Source organism: Pagrus pagrus (assembly GCF_965226575.1).
Source record: "Pagrus pagrus genome assembly, chromosome: 22".
Lineage (NCBI taxonomy): Eukaryota > Metazoa > Chordata > Actinopteri > Spariformes > Sparidae > Pagrus > Pagrus pagrus.
In genome coordinates, this window is record NC_140204.1 from 16,981,183 (window position 1) to 17,003,768 (window position 22,586).

Genomic DNA, 22,586 nt, shown 5'->3' on the forward strand with positions numbered 1-22,586 from the left:
AAACTAAAAGTAGGCTACTTATTATGCAGAAGAGGTGTGTTATATACTGTGTTATTGGCCATATTACTGGAGTATCTTTTACATTAAAATGCTGCTTGTATGTTAACATGTAAGCGGCATTTTAAATGTGCACTATGTAGTTAAGAACATTTAATCAGAGGAGAAAAATATTCATTGATTAATGTTTTCTGATTAAATAAACAGAATAAACAAACTGACCTTAAAGGACAACACAATAAAACATACATACATATGTAGGCCTACTGTATACATACAGACTGACACACAGTACATGGGAATACCTGTTTGAGCTTGGCTCATGTTAGGTTTGCTGCTGATATTAAATGATTGTCATTCTTCCTCAGGACTCTTATCTTCCTTTCTGAAAGGGACATGCACACATCATAAAAAATAAGTACCAAAGGTGCATGAGAAGGAAATACCATGGGAGGGCAGAACCCGTGTTACGCAACAGCTAAGTGAGATTTGCTTTTGGCAGATGTTGAAATTGATAAGAAGTGGGTGGAGCAGGAGGCATGTCAGCATGTATGTGTAAAGACACACATATCACACTGTCTCTTACCTAAAGTGACTACATAGCCATCCAGTCAAGTAGTCTTAAAGGGGCACTACGTAGTTTTGGAGAAGAAATTCAAACTCAGAATTCTAATATTTACAATATCAATGAGGTAATTTATTTATTTTTTCCATAAGTGAATAAACAAGCTGTTCTCAGAGGAAAATAAGTTCCCAAGTGGCAGGGTCCGCCACATATAAACAAAGTAAATCAGTATGAAACTGTGTTGTCCTTTAAGGTCAGTTTGCTTATTCAGGTTATTCAGTCATGAAAACTAAGAGTTTGTTTATTTAATTTGTTTAGACATAAAAAAAAATCAGTCAATAAAGATTTTTAGAAAACTACATAGTGTACCATTAATTGATGTATATCTGTGACAAGATATATCAAACATCCACCAAACTGACAGCAAGAAGGAGAAATGGAACACAAAATGTTAAATCTACTCTTTTCTTCCTTTTTTCCACGTCTCTTCCTTCCTTCCACCTAAAACACGTAAGGCAAGGAGAGGATAGAAGAACCTGCTGATTAGTTTGTTGTCATACCTCGTACGAGCAGCAGGTGGAGCTGCAGAACTAAAAATCGATCTGTTCTGACTTTCTGCTGAGCTGCGCTCCTCTTGCTTCATCTCCTGTCACCCGTTGTCTGGTTTCTTGCAACATCAGAAACAAAAAAAAAACAATCTCATATGACGTAACGTATTTAACGTAACAGACAGGAACATTTCTTGATGTCAGGATCGGGATTACCCATCATAGTTGCAATATGAAATCTACATTGATGGGGAAAAAAAAGAGTTTCTCATTTCCTGAAAAGCTGTTAGTGCAGAAAAGTACACGTGAAAAACATTTCCTCTGTCTCTCATTGTCTGAACAAAATCATTACAATAGAGCAACGCCATATATATCCTCCACCGAGTGTCTCTTTACTTTGCTCTCTTGCACTTTCCCCACATCAACGCATGCGAGTCAACCATGTAATTATCTGCCATTTATATCTCGGGCTGCCTCCTTACTCCTCTCCTCCTCTACATCACTCTCCCCTCTCCCCTCTTGTGCATTACGAGCCTCTCCTCGAGTCCGTAAGTGACACTTGAGTAGGATGAGCAAACTGTTTTTGTAGTCCGGGTGTTCGAGGCGCTGTGATGGATGCAGCTTCTCCTAATTCAGTGTATCCAAATAGAACTAATGTGAGTTTCTGAGCTTAGACAAACACGTGGCGTCCGCTGCACAGTCGGCTCCTCGCACACTGGTGTGAGGATGGAGCAGCTCCAGAGGAACACTGTTGAGACTCGCTTCGTTTGAACTCTATTTTTGGAGGGATTATAGAAATAATACACTCTTTTATAGTTGGTGCCGTTGGAGAACCATACAGCCACTATCCACTTTAATCTGCATGAATTGGGATGTGTGTGTGTGTGTGTGTGTGTGTGTGTGTGTGTGTGAGAGAGTGTGAGCTGAAGCACTAACTTTGTAGCATTTAAATAAACTATCATCCAGTTTCAAGCAGGATCATGTTCACACATATGCACAAGGACAGTGTGTGTGTGTGTGTGCGTGTGTGTGTGTATTCTACTGGATTTGAGTGTAATCTGAAGGAGCCATACAATTAGCATCCATTTATATCTCCCTGTACCAACCTCGCCCTGCCTCCCTGCCCCTCATTTGGCGGTTATTTTGGGAAACGGAGGCGTATGCACTCCCACACTGTCTCCAAACCACCACTCAGTGTGTGTGTGTGTGTGTGTGTGTGTGTGTGTGTGTGCCTGTGTGTGTGTGCCTGTGTATGTGTACGTGTGTGTGTGTGGCAGCAAATGCAGCAGCGTTTTTCCGAGCGGGCTCCCGAAATGGTTCCCTCCAATTTAATGCCAGGCCGCTTGCCTGCCTGCCGCGGCCGCTGTCCTTTCAGATATTTCCCCCCTCTCTGCAGACCCCGGCTCAGCCTGCATGGAAAGCTGTGGGAGCCGAGCAAGATGCAGGAGAAGTTTTTGAGTTATTTGAAGTGGGAGAGCTTAAAGAGAGGAAGGGCAAGTTGGTGTAGGAAAAAAAAAAAAAAAAAAAGAGGGTTATTTGGTTTCCCAATTTCAAAAAAAGATGATGAGCGCACCCGAAAATGCAGACAGTGTACCAGACGTGGAGAGAGGCAGAGACTCAGACAAGGCAGCGGGAAAAGCAACAGGATCAAACGTAGAGGCAGACCGAGAGATGAGAGAAGAGTCTGAGAGTGCAGAGGGAGAATTACAGTAAAAGAGGAGCAGTGAATGCAAGACTTCTGGAAGACTGCCAGGCATGAATCAGATGAATGGCAAAGGTGTAAGTGACAGAACATGGAAAGAGAAGACTTAACCGACATGAGACTGGAAAACACTCCTCCTGCTCTCTCATTCAACTTGAGCTCCTTCGTCAGTACGTGCTCATTATGTATGGACCGCTCCCTCGCTGTATACCCAAGTCGCTCTGATCACAAGGCTGACATATGGCAGCTTTCTAATTCGATCCGCTCCACCCTTCTGAAGCCCGCCGGTCTTGTTGCCCAGCTTCTTCTTAGACTAAAGTTCTGAACTAAAAATGGGTTGCTGTCTTTCTCTGCCGGATAGAAATTTACAAATGCACAGCTCAACGAGAACCGATGTTGAAATGCTTCCCTCCTTTTGAGAAGTGAAAAAGTCTGTCAGAGCTACGTGTGGGGATTCCACGTTTAAAAAACACAGCAAAGCGTGTGAACGAAATCCAATGTGAGAACATAAATGTGTCATAAGGAAGCTTTCATTTAGGAAATGCACTGTCTTGCCAAGAGTTAGATGAGAAGATCTATACCACTCTCATATCTGTACGATAAATATAGATAGATAGATAGATAGATAGATGCTATGTGGATATTGTTTGGACAGAGCCAGGCTAACTGTTTTTTTGTATCTTTAAGCTAAGGCACAAGCTAAGTTCTCTGCCTCCTGGCTCTAGCTTCATATTCACCAGACAGCAAGCAAACTATTCCTTTGCAGAATTAAACTGCGTCTGTCATACGGCTGAAAATAGGCAGAAATAACATTGCTGCAAGAACAAACTGTATATTTAAATACCAGGTTAAAAGCTGTAATTAACATCTGCCTCGACTTTAGTGGACACACACACATTCACTCCCGCCCCCATGCCTGCTCTCTATCTTGTCAACTAAAAAGCCACACACACTGTCGTCCAGCCCTTTTTCCAACCCTCTAATATCATCTAGTATGGGCAGGCTGTTTTATGTGGTTGGAGCGGTACGTGCATCTGTATACCTACTGGTGTGAAACATACGTACTCCATATGTGAACTCTAAGGGGTACACGGGTACACGCCTGTCATTATACTGCCTAATGATAGTTAATGAATAGCTGTAGTCTTTTTCTCCTCACGTAAATGGCACTTTGGCTGGTTCATGCTGAGGAAACAAGATCATAATTTTCGGTATGATGTGCTTCTTCTCAGACACTTCACCTTCAGCTCACCGCTTCCTGAATCATACAGTAGATTTTCGCCAGTTTAAGATTTGAATTATTCACAGATTGCTGCAACTAAATAATAGATCATTAGGTAAGCATTGGCTATCATCACAATATCTGTTATCTTAATGCAGCTGTAATTGTCTGCAGTTAACTTAGCTATGTTGGCTAATCACTTTATGTTTATCACTGTGAAGCTCTGCCTGTAGCAAAACATATTTTCATGCTTCACTTAGTTGTCATGGTAGCGCCACCATACATTACAGCGCCATACAGTAAAGCCCGTAGCTGATTATATCATAATTCACTGTAACGCAGAAGTCCTTTAACAAACACAAGCAAAATTACACAACCTTTTACTTGTGTTGAACAACACGGACTGAAGGTGTTTGTTTGGACAAACTTGCTGGTGATTGAATTCAGTATTCTCCTCAAAGACATCATTTCTTCATGTGCAAAACATCTGAAAATGCAACATTGCTGTGATTGTAGACATGTAACTATACCATGTGGTTCAAAAATGAGTTTTTCACATTATTCACTGTTAACTAAATAATTTTTTTGTGTAAGCTTATTCTAGTTTTACACATTATTGGCCCTGTTTGAAAAAAGAAATGGGGCTCCTTCTAATGAGGTTACCTGCAGCCAATCAGCGCTCAGAGTGAACGCAGGAGGACCAATCGGGTTTTGCCTCTTTGCTTCGTCACCTCCCTGCTCTATGACTGGAGTTACATGAACTGACAACATCATGAAATAATGATCAAAATGGCAATAAATGCTGCAATTTTTTATGTAAAGGTACAATGTGTGAGAAGACAGCATTAGTAAATATAAGTTGGCTAGTTTCTAAACATTTTATGCTAACTGTGCTGTTTAACAGACACAAATTCAATGCTATTGACTACATTTCAAGCTCGGACACTGACAAAAAGAGAGATTGGAAGACGGCGTACAGGAAAAAACAGAACAAAGAATCGGCAGGAATGATGAGGAAGGTGAGTTTTCTTCGACTGCAAGCTAACATAACAGACAGCTAGCTTAAAATTTGTGAGCAAGAAAGAATATTGTCAATTAAAACCCAAATTAGCCTTCTGTGATAACTTTAGACATTACACTGAAAGAAAGGCAGAATTCTATTATTAATTCTTTTATTTGGGAGGGACAATGCATGCTAATGAACATTTATTCACCAGGAATATAATGTAAGCAAGCCGGAGTGTAGCCAAAGGCTAGTTTCCATCCGTTGTCCCCAAGTACATTTAAAAACAAACAAAAGACACAACATCGCCACACAGTAATCAAACAAACAGTAATGAGAAACAAACAGACAAGCAAACAGCAACAACAAACAGCTGGACAGCTCAGTGCAAAATGTGGGACTGTGGGTGATGTAGAGGTGGACTGGAGGGTTGCAGCAATGCAGAAACCGGGTCATGACTCTTATTGAGGTATATGAGAGTGAGTATATGGGAAGTAAGACGGGGGGGAATTTATAACTTACATTACTGATGCTCACAAGTCTGGTTTTCCCTTAACCATGAAGACATTTCAAGTAAGCTAGTTTCTAAACATTTTAGTGAAGTGACGCTAAACAGCTAAACAGCTAAACAGACACAAATGTAATGCTACTGGTTAGCCTAGCCTAGCTCAGACACAGACAAAAAAAGAGATCAGAAGAAACATAAACATTTTGACATGTTCTCTCATTGTTTTGAATTTCATTGTGAGTAAAACTATGAATTTATTATTAAATCAGTTTGTCAGTCAAGATCTTATCTTATCTATAAACTTATACAAACATGTAACTCACTTGAGCAATTAATTCACTGATTTACAAAATTATACACAATTACATTATTGTACACATTATGTTTTACATTATTTTGATAATATATATACTTGATGTGTCTGTAAGATGCTTGTCAGCCTGCTAATCACATGCAGGGTATCACAGCAAATGACGCTAATGTTCTGTATAACAGTCATTAGGTCAGCTGACACTTGTTGTAGCTCTGCTCCACGATCTTGTTTTTCCCTCTCCTCTTTCACACGAGGAGTGGGTCATCCATCCTCCTTAAAGGTTTTATTTGTTTTGTTTTGACAGTGATGAGAGGCAGGAAATTGGATGGAGCGGCGCAACGCGATGCAAAACAAGCCGCATTTTCAGCCCAGATGAGGTTACATGGTATCTGCATTAGTGGATTTGTCTTCTATTCATTGCCTTAATCCTCTCCCCCATCTTTCTCATTTCACCTGCTCACAGATCGTCAACATTTTTCCATTATATTCTCTCATTGTCTCTCCTCTTCCATGTCTGTGCCTTTCTGCGTCCATCATTTTCCGTCCATCTGCGCCTTTCATATTTCCTCATCTCTTCTCCCGCTCGTGTTTGCATCATGCTCTTTCCACATCTCTTTCTTATAGTTTCAATTCTGCCTCCCTTTTCTCTCTTCCCCATCCTTCCCTCCCTCCTTGTATATCTGGGTTGCTGTCTGAACTAGTTCATGTGGAGCTTGCTAGCGGATGGCGTCATCGCTCCCTTGTTTAATTTATGTTGTTTGATAGAAGCAAGCTGCTTGTTGGAGTCAGTCAGGTGGCAACACAATCTTAAGAGCCTGACCAGAACCAAGAACAAGCTCAAAATCAAGAGGTAGGTAAAACTTTTTGGGGATTACTGTGATTTCACATTTTTACTTCTTGTTTGGAGATTAAAGCTTTCCATCGTATACGTTGCGGGACACAAAATGTACAAATTAATTAGTTATTGCTAATGAACTGAAGTCCGAGTGGAGAGCAGTGGATATGGCATCCTCTGTGGATCTGTTGGTTCACATGAGGGTATATCCTGTTATAGCTACTCAACACTCATAATAATGTAATGTAATGACATTGTTGTGTGGGTTTACAGTCTCACACTTTTTGCTTTACTTTTCTTTGCAAAGTTTGAAAAGTGTTATAAAATACTGTTGAGGAAGCTCAACAGTACAATTACATTATCAAACCATTGAATGCTAATGAGACCTTGCACTGACTGCTGGCCCCAGATAGTCCCAGTCAGCAGAACAGAAATGGGATAAGTAACCGAAACATTAGCATAACAATACGAATCTGCATGAAATAATAAAATAAAGGCTGTGATAGATGGCCATCATAACGAGGCAGGGGATAGGAACACAATTGCCAATAACCCGATGTACTCCCCATCCAACTTCTGTTCCTTAAAGCCCTTTATATTATTCAACTCAACTCCATCTTTGCAGGTCCAGTCCCTGCAGCATGCTGCCAGATAATCTATCAGGTCAGCATGTCTGCATATATACACACATTTTACAGAACTCTAAGATTCGACACAAGATTGCACAACGGAAAGATGGTTGTCGTCTTTTTACGCTACTTATATAAAATATGTATAATAATGGCTGAATAAATAATCAAGTAATGAAAATAGTGAGAAACGTGAGGAGAGAAACTGCTCTGTTAGCATGGCGTTAGCATAAGATGTGCAGAAAAGAAGTGTGTGTCCGTGTGATATGAATCACAGTGAAAGGTCAGTATTGCTTGAGGGGAGAGGAAACAGAGGAGACAGATGTGATGAATTGCACTTTGGGACCATTTTCCTTGCAGCCACCGCAGGTTATATTGAATGTGTGTGTGAGACGCAGGGAGGAAGAGCGCAGGTGCATTCACACGCGTGTACGTGAATACGATACTTTGTGGGTGAGCTGAGACAAAGTCAAAGGTCTTTGTGTGAAATACAAACACGCACGTTCATGTTGCAATCCACCGGGACGTTCTCATAGTTATAGTGGCAACTGTTAGGTGGAACTTCCCTCTGTGACTTATTTCACTTACAGCAGCTTCTCGTTTATAATTTTTATGATGGAATGACGCAATACCAACACAGTTAGACAAAGTAATGTGCATTATGGGTGTGGGTGTGAAAGATTGTAAGAAAACCCTCCTCGTTTCATTGCGACGTTCAGTAATACAGGCATCATCTGGCCCCTCGGAGTGCGTTTCCATTTTCACGAGTTGCAGGAGGATCAGGCAGGATACATGCAGGGATCCTGTGTTTGTGTCTTTGTGTATGAGTGTGTGTTTGTAATGGATGTGATTGGTTTCAGCCTCCTGATAAATTAGCAGCTCCATTTCAACGCTGATCAATAACCCAGCAGGCTGATGGAGGTGCTCCACATCTCATCTGAATCTTTTCTTTACGCGTCTCTGCGTGCTTGAATAATGTGTGTTTTTGTCTCGGTGGATGGACACAGTCATGGGGGCTACAGTGCATCGAGTGTGTGTCCGCGCGTGTGTGCACGTAACAGTCGGTCGCAGAGCCACTCGCACTGAACAATCGACTTGTTGTTGTGCTTGACGATCAGCTAACAGCCACGACGCCACAACGCCAGATGCTTTGTTGCACTTGTGTGGCCGTTAGCGCTTTAATAACCTGAATTGGACAGGAAAAACAAGCAACCAGTGGGTGTGGGAGTGTGTGTGTGTTTCTGTGATTCTGAATCCACATGTGTAGTATCATGTGTCTGGACACTGCTGTGGGTGTGTGTACAAGCAGGTAACAATGTGTTATCCTGCATATTTCAGCTGCTGTGAGAGAGAAACGGTGTAGTGTGCGGCTGCGACGCTCATCTTTTCCCTTCAAATTATCAAGGCTCATTTGCTCGCAATCCTCCTCGTCATCATTTAGTTGTGTTTCACAGCTCCCCTATGGACCGTACTCAGCATGACTTACAATTGCTTCGCCGGCCCGACACAATGAGTCTGAGGCGGCTCATGAATAATCAGGAGTCAACAAAGCTTTATAAGGTTAGAGATAAAGCAGAATGGCTTGATTAGTTGGCTACAGTGTAATCATGTCCAATATTTGAGCTGTCTTTACAAGTGCATGAGAGGTTTCTGAAATGGGATTTGGGGAATTTGGCCTCCATTAGCCTTTATTTACTGGAGGTAGTTTCTCTAATAGTACTGACTCCTTTCAAGCAGCTCTCTGCTACAAACACACCTTATGATACTCTTAGGAAAGCACTCAAATGTGCTATCGCAAGAAGTGAAACTGATGCAAGTGCTGCGTAAAAAAGTAGAAGTACTTGTTTTGTACCCATTTAAATACTTATTGTGAAATAGGTGTATGTTGTGAAATGGGAACTGTTTTAACAAGGCAGAGGTTTTTCTCGGCTCTTAAGAAATTGTTCAACTTTTGGGAAAATAATGCATGTCGCTGTGTGGCGGACCCACAAGAGAACAGAATAAACACCAGTAACCCAGCAATTCTGGTGGATTGTTGAGTCCAGGTTAGTCAGGTTGTCAAATACCCACCAGGTCCATGCCGCCAAGCCCAAAGTGTCTCCCAACTATCGCAGCAATCAACTATCTTCCTCCAGAATTGCTTATTGCACCCAGAAGGCTTTTGTTCAGCTTTGCCGTTACATGAAGTCACTGCTCCTGGACAAGAAATAGTCCCGCATGTAACCACCTGTAAAAGTGCAATTAAATCAAGATCAAGATATAACATCAAGATATAACGTGCTGCCTGTTAACTTTGGATGTGCTTGAAGGTGGATTTTGTTACCTATGGACATTGCCAGGCGAGCCGTTTCCTCTGGTGTCCAATCTTTATGCCAAGCTAAGCTAAGTTAGCGTCATATTTCGTGTCCGAACATGACAGTGTCAAATGTGTTTGACAAAATGCTTCTTTAAGCAGATTTACACTTGTAATCTTCACTGTACAGCCACAGATTTCTTACGTAGAACAAAACACGTTGAATATGAAAACACATGCTGAATTTTTGAATACAATACAGCAGCGAGTGTGTTGCATTGGTCTGTTGAAGGCAGTGCGGGAAAGCTTCCACCGACTACAAAGGGGATGGGTGAAGGGAACAGCAATGAGAGACAAATCAGTGTGAAGAAGAACTAGCCTAGTTTTTAAACTGGCTTTTGTGCTGCGCCAACTGTTAGTCTGCCAAAGTCTGTGGAAAACACGACAGAGAGCAGGATGTATTGTTCGTCCAGGGAGTCAGTACAAAGGCAGCTTGAAAACTACGGCTGTTCAGAAGTGTCCCAACTGAAAAAATTGCAATCCAGGTGTCACAGCCTGCAGCCTGGGAACCAAACAAACCTTAATTTCCTACCTTTATTTTCCTAATCTTTATATATATCCCGCTGGGGCTGAGGGTGACTTAATATTGGATTTGAGTGTGCTCATATCTGCACGAGCATTTGGACGAGCGTTGTCAGCTTGGCACCACCTAATAGGCATCAACTCAAAATGAGTCTGACCTTGGCTATTAATTAAAACATGGTATTTTTAAAGTAAAATCTGTATTACACATGTGAAAGTGCTCATTATTTCTTGAGAAAAGGCACTTCTGACAAGGAGGATTAATAAAATGATATCTTATTAATGCAAATTGGAGAAGAAATGTACATTTTTTTTCCAAACACCCCAAAAAGAAAGAGCAGCAGCACTATACTATACTATACCAACAGGCTATTGTATGCACAGTATGTCATGTACTCCACCATTAGGTTGTGAGCAGATGAAAGACTGTTTTTACTCATTGCTGAAATGCAAAGCTTAGCTGTGAGCATTAGCAGCGGGAGAGCTTGAGGGGCAGAAGGAGTAAATGTAATGCATCACTAATTACAGCCAGTTAGCTTGAGCGGCGTAGCAAGTATGTAAAATCTCTTTAAAGTTATTGTGCGATTATTGAACTTTTCAGACTGTTCTCTGACTCTTGCACCTATTAAAGGTGCCATATGAGAGAACTTTAGATCAAAACATTTCAAAATTAACTAAATCTATCAACAGAATATGAAGAAATAACAATTTTGACCTTATCGATGTATTGTGTTGAAGAGATACCTGCTTAAGTTTGCATGCTAACCAGCTAGCCTTTCTCCCAGCAGTCCAAAGCACCTGTGCTGGCTGTGTAAACATCAATACTCACCTGGTCGTACGCCTCGATGCACATCTAACTGAGCAAACAGTAGCTACAGTCATATGTTGTATTAATTCAAGGTGGCCAAGTTCTACATATTACACCTTTACCATAACACGAACATTGAATCCTGCTTTGTGACGGACAGAACTGTAACCGATGTGTCACAGTGTTCGCGAGTCTCAAGCTCAAAGAACCGACTTAATATTTCATGGAGAACTGCAATTATGCTCCCGGCAGGATCGGCTCACACTTGTAAAGACGCCTATGCACCGTGGGATAGTCGTCGTTTTCAGCTATATTACAGTAACAAGACACAAGGCTCTACTTATTCTCTCATTGCCATAGAAACGGGGTAGAAAAATGTAGCTTCACTGTGGTTTGTTTGGCAATATGGTAGTGAGGGCAGGCAGAAACACTACGAGGCGATGGGGGAGGGTTATTAGGCACCGAATCTGAAATGCTTTGATGCTGCGCTGAGAGGAGGAGATACAGCACAGCTGGAAAAATGGGATGGCGGAGTTCTAGATACCTGAACAGAAGATACAAGGAATGACTGAAAAACTTGATTTTTCCTTTAATCATGATATTTTAAGCTTTGGAATATGTTTAATTGACAATTAAGAGAATCCAGAAACAGACAGACGTGTTTGAAGCCGTCAGTTCTTCATATCAGATGCTTGTTTTTAGTGATTCACCTTTATATTCCAGTTAATTGTGACTCTCCCGACAGTAAAAAAAGGAAATTGCCATTTCCCGTCGCTTGATATGAGTTGTCACAGTGCTTCAGTTAAGGGCAGTCAATCACTGACAAGTAGCTTTCGTTCATTTCATTCACTGTCTAAAAGAAACATCAACCCCCAATACAGTGTTTCTTTACGTTCAAAGAAAGGAGAAAACATTTTTCTCTAATCTGCAGCTTCTTGAGAAACCGTTCTCCTCTGAATGCCACTACCTGTGAACTAAAGAGTGGATTTCCAGTCCAATTACCATGATGGCATGTGGAGATATATCGAGCGTGGCCTCAGTTTGATTGCAGACATAAATCAGCATATTTTACCCAAGAAAAAAAAAAATCACAAAGAACGAAGGCTTCTTTGTGAAATGTGGCCATTTTGTACCATTTTGTTCTAAAGATGTAGAGGGAGGAATCTCATCAGTCCTCCAAATTAAACTACTCGATACGCTGTCGGTCCAAGCCCACCAGAACAACACTCAGTATAGCATCACTGCAGTGCAAGAAATTGTCCAAGTAGGTTAGGTTAGGTTTAGGTAATAAAACAACTTGGTCAGTTATTTCATGAACTGTTGTGACGCATGTAAACATTTTTTGATTTTATGGCACTATGGTAAAGTTCGGTTGAGTTTTGGTAGATTAGGGAAACATGGTGTTTTGGGTTAATTTGACCTCATCATGGTCACAATATACTGAATGACTGAATGTGGTTAGGGTTAATAGTAGCCGAAACAGGAAACAACCAGAAATCAGTTATACTAATATTCAATGTCTGTTGTCCATTCACCCTGACTTCCTCTCTCTGCTGTTTCATCAGGCTTCAGCAAAAAAAGAAATGAGTCTTTGATTACACTGAACATGACGGATTAATCAAATCTAACAGAGTGAGACTGTCAGAGAGATCATTTGTTCTGCTCTCAACAGCAATTAGATCCTAACAAGTATTGTTCATTTACATTTGAATGAAATTGTACGAAAGTCTGAAATGTGTTGGGATGTGAAACAACAAACTTTTGGTTTTGATCTTTACGTCGGATGTCTTGACAATAACAAAAAAACACAGAACACTGCCAGCTTCATCAGACAGTGGAGATGAAAGTAACACTTTCTGGACACAGGCCACCGCGTCATTCATTAGTGAAGCCCTTTAATATTTCATCCTCATCCATTCACAGAATCCTCAGTTCTGTGTCTGGGCACGGTGGATGTCTTGGCATCTGTATGTCCGTGCACGTGCTTGTGTGTGTTGTTCTTTCATGCGTATTCTGCACTGTTGAGTGTGCATGTGTGCCCAAATGTGTCCAGCTATGAATTTGCACTTATGCATTTAGCTGGAACGCATTTGGACATGGTTGGTTGTGTCCAACTCTCTGCGTAGTTTGTGCTGGAGTTTTTCCGTGTTTGTGTGTGCATGCTTTTGTGTGTATTTGTGTGTTGTGTGCGTCCCCTCGGGCTGTGAATTAGCTGGCGGTGTAAAGGCCATGCTTCACGCGGAGACAGAACTCTGATCAACTGTGTCGAAAAGACGGATAATGTAAAACTACTCCTCTCCTCTCTCATTATTTACACTGACTCCGGCTCTCCCCTTCCTCCCACTCCTTTTCTCATTTCTCCTCTCTGGCCTCCATCCCTCTCGTCCTTCCTCTGTTCCCCATCTCGATCCTCGTCCACATTTCCAATGTTCTCGCTGCCCCGTCTCTCCCTCATCCATCTCTCACCCCCTCATCTCATCGGAGGCCATCCTTCTTCTCCTCCCCCTCGGTATAGAGGTGAGGCGAGGCGGAGCAGCACTTATACAACCCGCAAATATATTCCCATCCAAACATCATGCTTATATGTTGTGTCCGGTGACCACATTTACAAAGCAGTTCGTATGTGTCTATAATGATGTTTTTAATTTGGACCCCTACATACTGGTTTCTGCAGCTTCTTGCCGGCAAAGTCAAGTATGCTTGCGAGTATACAGGTGACAACAATATTTGAATAATTAGCAACTAATTTGATAAATGAAGAATCGTTTTATGCCGTTATTCGATAGGCGCAGTAGAGAGATGATAGCATAGCATGCTGCAGCCTAGTCGGCAGTGGCAGTTAACAGGTTGAGGGGACAGTGGTGGAGTTACAGGGAAGAAGTCTGCCATTTTACATTTATGTGTGACACCGCTGGAATTTTTTTCCAGGGGAGACTTCTGGACAATTTCCAGCCGGTTTGTGATGACAAATATTTATATCTCTGACGAGAGGTTTGGACATTTCCAGCTGTGTTTGTGGTGATGACAGTGTGATTTTCTTTCTTAACCGGAAGGAAGGTAGAGTTTCAACATGTCCATGGTTTGCACAAATGTACATTGCCAACATTCACTTTTGGCGACTGGGTCGAGCATCAGCTTCAGCTTCTTAAATACGAGACTTTGCCGCTTTTCTTATTTTTTATACGATTGCAACTGTAATAAATGGGGTTTGGGCTCACTGTCAGACAGAAGTAGCAACTTAAAGACACATTTAATTGTTTTTTGACATTTCATACAGTAAACTTTGCTCTTCCCTCAAACATCCATCCTTTTTTTCCATCATCAGCTTACCGCTTCTCCACCTCTGCTGCGTTCCAGCTCTACACTTTCACTTCCATGATCCACACACACACACACACACACACACACACACACACACACACACACACACACACACACACACACACACACACACACACACACACACACAGTAATAGCCTCTGTCTAGCTCTCTGCCTTATCCCTGTTCTCCTACTCACATCAGCTCATCCTTCCTCAGTCTCCATCTCTGTTTCTTATTTTTTCTCTCTCAGTACCTCATCTCTCTCTGCCTCAGAGAGAGAGAGAGAGAGGGAGAGAGGGGATAGAGGGAGAGAGAGAGATAGGGGGATGGAGGGGGGTAGAGGGAGAGAGAGGGGGAGAGAGAGAAAGAAGGAGAGAGAGGGGGAGAAAGAGAGAGGGGGGAGAAAGAGAGGAAGAAAAAGAGAGAGGGGGTGAGAAAGAGAGAGAGGTAAGAGGGAGAGAGCGGGAGAGAGACAGAGACAGAGAGAGAGAGAGAGAGATATCGGGGAGGGCGCGAGCAAGAGCGCGCGAGCCGAGCGAGCCAACGGGTGAAGTGCGCGTGCTCTGCCGCCGCCGCCGCTCGCGAGGAGAGGAGCCGTTTATTCAGCTGCTGAATGAGGGAGTGAGCGGAGGAAGGATGATCACAGGACAGGATGAGTGAGTGAGTGAGTGAGTGAGTGAGTGAACGGAACCTGACCTGGGCTTCTGACTGAGAACCGGACCGGTGAGAAAACACAAACAACGTGTGTATTACCCTCATTGTTACCATGCATGTATTGTGCATTTATTCTGATTGTTTGATCTCGTGTGTGTGTGTGTGTCAGGAGTGTGTACATGTGTGATCAGTCCCGTTAATTGCAGCGGGTGGTGTGATTTGCACACATCGGTGCGTGCGTGCGTAAATGAGGAGCGCAGAAGGTGGTCAGGCGGAAGGTGAGCGGTAGAGAAGGAAAGTGGAGGGGACCGCGGAGAAATCTCCCACACACCGGACAGTCAGCCACGCATGACCGCGGGTCTCGTCTCTCAGGTGTGTGCGACACCGCAGCAGAGCCCTGCCCTGCCCGGGAGACAGCTCCTCCAGTACCGATCCAATTAAAGCGTCCATCCAGCGCTCTGCTGGAGGGAGAGAGGGGGATAAAAAAAAAACAGCGAGTGACATATCCCCCCAAAAGCTGCAGGGGTATAACCCTGCCGAGCTGTTTATGTGGACCGGTGAGGGAGGATGAGATCGGGGTCAGGGTTAGTGAACGTAGCCGGGTCTGGAGGCATGCGCGCCGGGTCAGGGTGAGTGAGAGGAACGGAGAGGCATTGAGGGGAACTGCGGCCAGAGAGAAGAGATACGGACAGTGAACTCTGTGAGGTGGATGAAGGGAAAAATGATGAAGCTTAATAACGATGCACAACAGTAGTTTGATTAGTTATTGCTCGAGTCCTGTCTTTGTGGAGGTAGTGATGATTGTATTACAATATTGTCTGGTGTTAGTGTTGGTGATGGCAGTGCTGGGACTTGGTATAGATAAATATTTGATTGTTATAATGATTCCGTGTTTACATCTCCTGTGCATCGGTTGACCCTGGTGTACCAGTGCCCTTTCTGCACACTGGTACAGCTGGTGCCCTTCTAATGTTTCTCGCCCCTGCCCCTCAAACATCCTGAGTGCACCACTGCTCCTGTGCCCTGTGCATTAAATTGTTTTACCGTTTACTGTCTTATTATCAGCTTTGCGTTGCTGGTGATGTTGCCGGTGATGATGATAATGATGACTATTGTTATTATGGTGGTGGAGATGATTTACTTTACTTGAAGGTGCAATATGTAAGTATTGGCCACCAGTTAAATTCATACTCCAAACAAATAGGGGGCAGCATATCAAGAGTAAGAGAGAGTAACAGCCAACTGTAGCTGCCGTTAGCTAGTTAGCTCTGTTAGCTCTGTTAGCTGTGCAGCTAGCAGTCCTCCTCCCGAACTGGGAGTGTGAAGAAGCGGGGGAAGGTTGGCGTTCTTTACACCGCTAGTTCAGCAGCTGTTAGCAGGTAACGGCGCTGGAAGCTAAGGGAGCTCGTGGTACGTAGCGGACTCGCCATGTGCACACCTCTAACTAATACTTGGATGTATTTGACGTCAAAGTTGTTATTTCTGCACTTTGTGTTGATCATTTTTGTTAATTTTTTGAATGTGTTAAACTAACATTCTTACATATTGCAGCTTTAGTATAACTTTAAAGTACTTTACTGTAGTATTTCCATTTTATACTTTATACGTCCACTCCTCAACATTTATTTGAATAATTTAGTTGCTAGTGATTTTGCAGATTCAGATAATTCAGTGATGATGATGATGATGATGACAACAACTTGCAACAGGATGATGTTGACGAGGACTTTTTCAACAGTGTTGAATAATTAACATGAAGATATGTCGCCCTCTCAATAATTCAAGCGGCCGAGCTGTCTCAGGAAATATAGGCTGAAGATGAATTTGCATATCTCAAACCATTCTTCGACTCACGTCAGCAGAAATAAGTCTTTGTGTGAAGCGGCTTTGATGCCATCGCGCTAGCTGCTACTATCCAGTGGGTATTTACTCGAGCCGATGTGGGCCATGTCTGCAGGGTGGTGATACACGAGCCAGCGGTGTGGGGTGATTCTGACATGCCGCGCTGTTTTCAGCAAAAACATATTCTGATGTTTACTGGCAGCGAGATTGAATGATTTAATGATTAAAGACAAATATAAAGGGCACTTTCTTGAGTTAAGCTGTTTAAAACTTTTTTGTAGGCCATGACACAGAAACAACTTTCTGATACAAGATTGAGCTGCGTGTTTATTTTTTAATCGGACAACATTAATATTGCGTATATTTATGCGCTCAGTTAACTCAGAGACAGCAACAGTGTGTTTTGTGCTTCCCATCCATGTTAATTTTGTTCCATGTGTTTAGTTATTTGTCCCTGGTTGAGCTTTGACTGTAAATGACTGCTACTCCTGAAGAAACCAGGTGTTTGGAAAGGAAAACCCCATGCATTTATTCATTATTTTGCCAGAAGCCTAATCCTAGAAATGTCAATATTGACATTGATTTGGTCGGGCTGTCACATTTATAGTCCGCATCCTGCTATGTGTGTAATTTGTGTGTGTACATTATGCATGCTGCGTACCTGGTTAGTCTGTGTATTTGCGCCGGTGCCAAAAATAACCGAGACTTACTCTCTACTGTCTGTGGCTTCCCTTCCTGTGACTGTGTCCTCAACTAATCCATTAATGACTTGAACAACACACTCACTTCCTTGCTTGGAGAAAGGTGGTAACCCACATCTTGGCCTCTATTCTTGTCCATGTTAATCTGGTTATGTGTATCGCTGGCACCGGTCTCTGGTCACTTGTGAGGTTGACTGATTACCGACCCTGCGGGATCCCGCTACTGTCAGCATAGCATGTCTGGCCAGTGGCTGGGAGGGACAGGAAAGTCCCTGTGGTCATAATCTTCTTCTCTCCTGTGTGTGTGTTTGTGTGTCTGTGTGTATGTGTTAGTAGTGTCAGTGGGGGGTTGTTAGCCCTGTAAATAGATGCCTTGTGTTCTGAATGGCGTGGCAGGAGGAAGATGATGCTGACAATGATTGCGAAGTGGAAAAAGCAGAGTGACTCATGTCGCTAGTAGCACGGGCTTCTGTAAAGGTCACCAGAGGAGAAATTACCTTTGCTGATAGTTTATATGATATTTTTAACCTCTTAATTGAACAATTGATCATATTTACACATTATATTATGTCGTGGGTGTGTCCCTGCAGAGCTAAAGGGCAGATCGTCCCTTGAGGTGAAACTTGACATTCACATCTTCACATTAACCAATTATTTTCTATGGTCCACTTAAAGCCTTCAGGGCTAAAACAGTTCCTGAGGGCGGCGACCTTATTGATTGTGAAAATCACTATTTAACTTTCTTTGGATATTGGCTATTGCCAGCAGGCTCTAGAGCCCCAAAGTGTTCGATATTAAATAAGCGAAAAGACATTATGAAATTATTCATATGAGCAGTTCATGTCAAATAAAAAATGAAATAAATGATTAAATTGCGAAGGAATTGAAGAAATCATTAAAACACAGCCTTAAAAATGTCATTTTAGCATTCTTAGCTAAGGAGGGTTGTGAGCTTGGTGTATAGGCCTAGCGTAACTCTGCTCCAATGTGAAGAAACAGTGTTAGCAGAGTTAGCTAGCTCTGTTGAGAGACTACCGGTTATTTTGCTCTTCACAGAGATGTGTGTGTTCCTTGGTAGAACATTTACAGAATCAAAATGCTGAGCTACATCCAAGCTTATAACACACCCAATCTAGTTTGCTATGTAGTTCTGCCTTAGTAACCTTAACATGTAGCCTATTACTTAGCATGAAAGTGAAAAGCAAGTGTTAGTGGTATTAGCTAGCACTTCACTTTGATGCTAAGTAATAGGTTACATCCAAGCTGATAACACAGCCTAGCTAGTTAGCTAGGTAGTTGGCATGTGTAGCCCTGGAAAGCTAAACAAATGGAAAGGTCAGTTACTGTGAACATCATGTCAAAGTCGGCAAGTCATGTACAAAAATTGTAGCTTTTCCGAGTTGTTCTGACTTGATGTGATGTCAATTTATGTGAATTTTTCCAGTTGGGATCTCATTTGACCAATTATTCCGACACCACATGAATGCATCACAGACAAAAATAAAATAAAACATCTTCAGTAAAGTTAGAATGAACTCCAACTCTGTATTTATGAAAATAACAGTGATGAAATAACATTTCATAATAATGAACATTTTGGTTTATTATGTACACAATTTGTTATTGTGCTATTGCTATTGTGTTATTTATTCCTAAAGCGTTTTTATTAATTCAATATGAAAGACTTTGGGGCTCCATATGCCTGATGAGTGCAGTGCAAGAGGCCCACACACTGATTTCCCACTTGGGATCATTAAACTTTAAGTTCTCATCTCAAGCTTTCTAACCAACTTGCCAACAGCAGTTTGATTACATTTTTCTTATGGTCGGAAAGTGGCTCAAATCTAAAAGTCCACTCAATCTCCTTCATCTGTTTGGACAGCCGGTTTAATCAGGATAATTTCAGGAGGCATTTTAATCTTACTGCAACCTGACTGTGAGTTCCCCCTTGAGGCTTTAAAAAGCATGGCGTCCTGCCTACAGGTAGATTAATTAAGTCACTATAACAATAGAATGTGAGGACGGTGATAGATCGTAGTGTTCATCTCGTCTCTGGCTTTGACACAAAGCAGTTGGCCTCTCCTGTTTTATTTAATGCAGTGTTTGACATTCATGGAAGTCAGCGCCCAAAAAGCTGCCTTCTCTGCCCAAACGCCACATCACATATTGGCACCTCAACACTTGCTGGACCAGAAATCTAATGTGAATGCGGGCCAAGGGGTGGTGCTTAAACTATCAAACTAGTTTGTCAAGCCCAGAACTTTACGGTCAGTGCAGGCGTTTGTTAATTTCAGCCTTTAAATCAGACAATATAAACGCTGACATTAGAGCTTGACATAAGAGAAATGTGGCATTTTCCAGGTTTTAGTCACATTTTGTCTAACACATTTTAAGATCAAAGTAATACACCTCAACCAAGTATGAAAAGAAACTAAATGCTCTGCTAAAAAAAAAAAAAAATCAATAATCATTTACCCAGAGGGCTGGAACAATATAGGTTTTAGATATATTATGGATCTAACAACCTCTGACTTTAAAAAACCCAATAAAGATGAGTAGTGCCGACCTAATATCATCCTGATTTCCCTCATGGGGCCAAACAGGTTGGCCGCTCCGCTCACATCATTCATTCCACTCCGCTTCCAATCACTCCCAAAGCATCACTTCAGGGATTCATTTGACACGTTTATTGCCAAATGGCGTGATTTCCAAGCTGGGCAGCCGTTTCCGATGTACCAACAGTGGTCTCATCGCACGGCAGACTGGTTTGGCCCTCACACTTGTGTACCTCACTTAGTCCTTCAGAGGTGAAGTGGCAGACGATGAACTGACTCGTTAATCCTGCAGCGCTGAATATATAAAAATGATATAATTTGCTCATTCCTCATATTGAGAGAGAACAGCTGGATCCTGCAGTGTTAATCTCCTCTGTTGCAAAATACGTTGAAAACATAATTAACAAAGGATGAAGCTGTTTTTTCTATACAGCACAGCCATAAAGACTGTTTTGTTGCTAAAACCTTCTTGGACTGTGACGATCATAAAGATATATCTATGCAGGAGACATCCACTTTGTTATCTTTAGTTTTGTTATGTTGTGGCGTATTTTAATGTGATCTACATTTGGCAAACGTAGATCAGACTGTTTCCAGATGCATCACTTTGAAATGCTCTTTAGTCAAACAAAGAACGATCCATCACAGTCGAGGCAGAGACGCCAGGTCTCCATGTGAAGTCGCCTAAATAGATCAGGATGAAGCAGCACTGAGGACACGATGCAGGAGGAACAGTTAGTCCACCAAAAACAAAATCTGAAGCACTTAATCACAATATCATTCCAGAAATTCACAGATTGCAAATTATGTAACAGCTTAACGTCCAAGAAGTGAACTAATCACTAATAACCAGCTAGCCCCGGTCTGTCACTGTCCAAACACCAACACTCCCTCGCTGCTTCAAGCTCCTAGTCCAGACACTGGCTGCACAGCTAACTGAGCTAACGACCTAATGGCAGCTACAGTTAGCAGCAGTTAGCGGTTACACTGTGATATGCTGCCCCCTGCTGGTTTGGAGTTTAGCTTTTACGTGTGGCCAGTTCTTACATATTGCACCTTTAAGATCCGTTTTGAAGCTCATAAATGTAACTTTTCATTTGTAAGGATTCAAATGCTTTAATATTAACTAACTTGTTGATCTCCCGTCATGCACGGCTGGCCGAGGGGTTGTCCGGCAGCATCAGGCATGGAGGACCATTTGCAAGGACCCCTTGACCAGGTCGAATCATTTATCTCTAAAGATTAGCGACAGCCCCGCATGACTGCCGCTGCACTCAGTCATCTCAGCGTCCTTGAGTCGATGGGTCGACACGTAGTTAGTAACATCCGACAAAGAAGGTCATCCTTCAAATCCAAAAGTCTACACACACACACCATCTTGCTCTAAAGTTAACAGAGAGCGACCTGCAGACTTACATTTACAAACAGACTCAATCTCACTTAATGGTGCCGTCATCACTGTCATCCCCCCCAGATGATGTTTAAAGATGAGCTGGGCATTGATATGCAGAGAGGCTCGCCCTGTTGCTGCTGCTAATAATAGAAAACACCAATGTGGAGGGGAGCCGTTTGTTTCACGAGTAACCACCGCCTATGACACGCACACTCATACTAGCAACAGTGTGTGTGAGAGATAGTATTGTGTCTGTGTGTGTGTGTGATCTGAATGTGATGATTCATAGGGCAGACTGTCCCGGAGACATGGTTATTATTGTTGTCGGCGATGTTGTTGTTGCCTTAAATTACATTTCAGGGATGGCTTGATGCTTGGCAGCATGAGACCACGCTAAGTGGAGAAAAGTGACGAAGGTGGTTATAATTTCTGAACGAAAGAAGATCAGACAGGAGGAAGGAAAAAAAAAAAGAAGCAAGCTTGCCCCCGTCACTTTCTCGGTCGGCCACATTCAGCACAATCTGCTCCTTTGAATTCATGGATGGGACGCATGATGTGAAATGGACAATCACAGACGTGTCCAATCTACTGTGAAAATGGCCACAGATGACACTGACCTTTACAGCTTTTATGAGGCTTGAATAGGTTCAATATAAAGTGAACGTTTGCCCAAGCATTGTGGGTCTTTTTAAGGAGGATTTCAAAGCATTAAGGTGAATTGAGGAGTGTGTCTGAGCCTCTTTGGAGTGGCTACTGGTCGTCGAACAGATGAAGCACTTGTTTCTGAAGCACAGATTTATTTCTGGATGGTCGTCTGACTCGCGCTACCTCTTTCCCTCCCTTCTCTGCCCTGTTATTTTTCTTTTTTCTTTCCCTCTACGCCCTGTTTGTACAGCTGCCACTCTTTAATTTTCTCCATCTTGCCTGTCTCCATGTCTGTCTCACTCTCTCTGTCCTCCCTCTAGTTGGACGCTCCTCTTTCTGAGTCTCTCAAATTCTACATTACAGCACATTTACTACTAAAAATGCATCAGCAACACGTTTCACAGAAGGTGATAAGTATAAGTGTTAACCTGTACCCTTCAAAATAAAAGTCTCTGCTAAATCCACAGGA

The 22,586-nt window shown here is 42.4% G+C and overlaps 1 protein-coding gene across 2 annotated transcripts in view; it reads left to right on the plus strand.

The window, feature by feature from the left end:
* Positions 1–14,911: 14,911 nt before the first annotated feature.
* Positions 14,912–22,586, plus strand: part of LOC311251938 (sodium/calcium exchanger 3-like) — a 103,074-nt gene continuing 95,399 nt past the window's right edge. Inside the window, exon 1 of one of the 2 annotated variants that reach the window (XM_084344633.1) lies at positions 14,912–15,069. The gene's annotated coding sequence lies outside the window, so the exon portion shown is untranslated. The remainder of the gene's footprint in view (positions 15,070–22,586) is intronic. The other variant, XM_084344634.1, reaches the window with a different exon arrangement.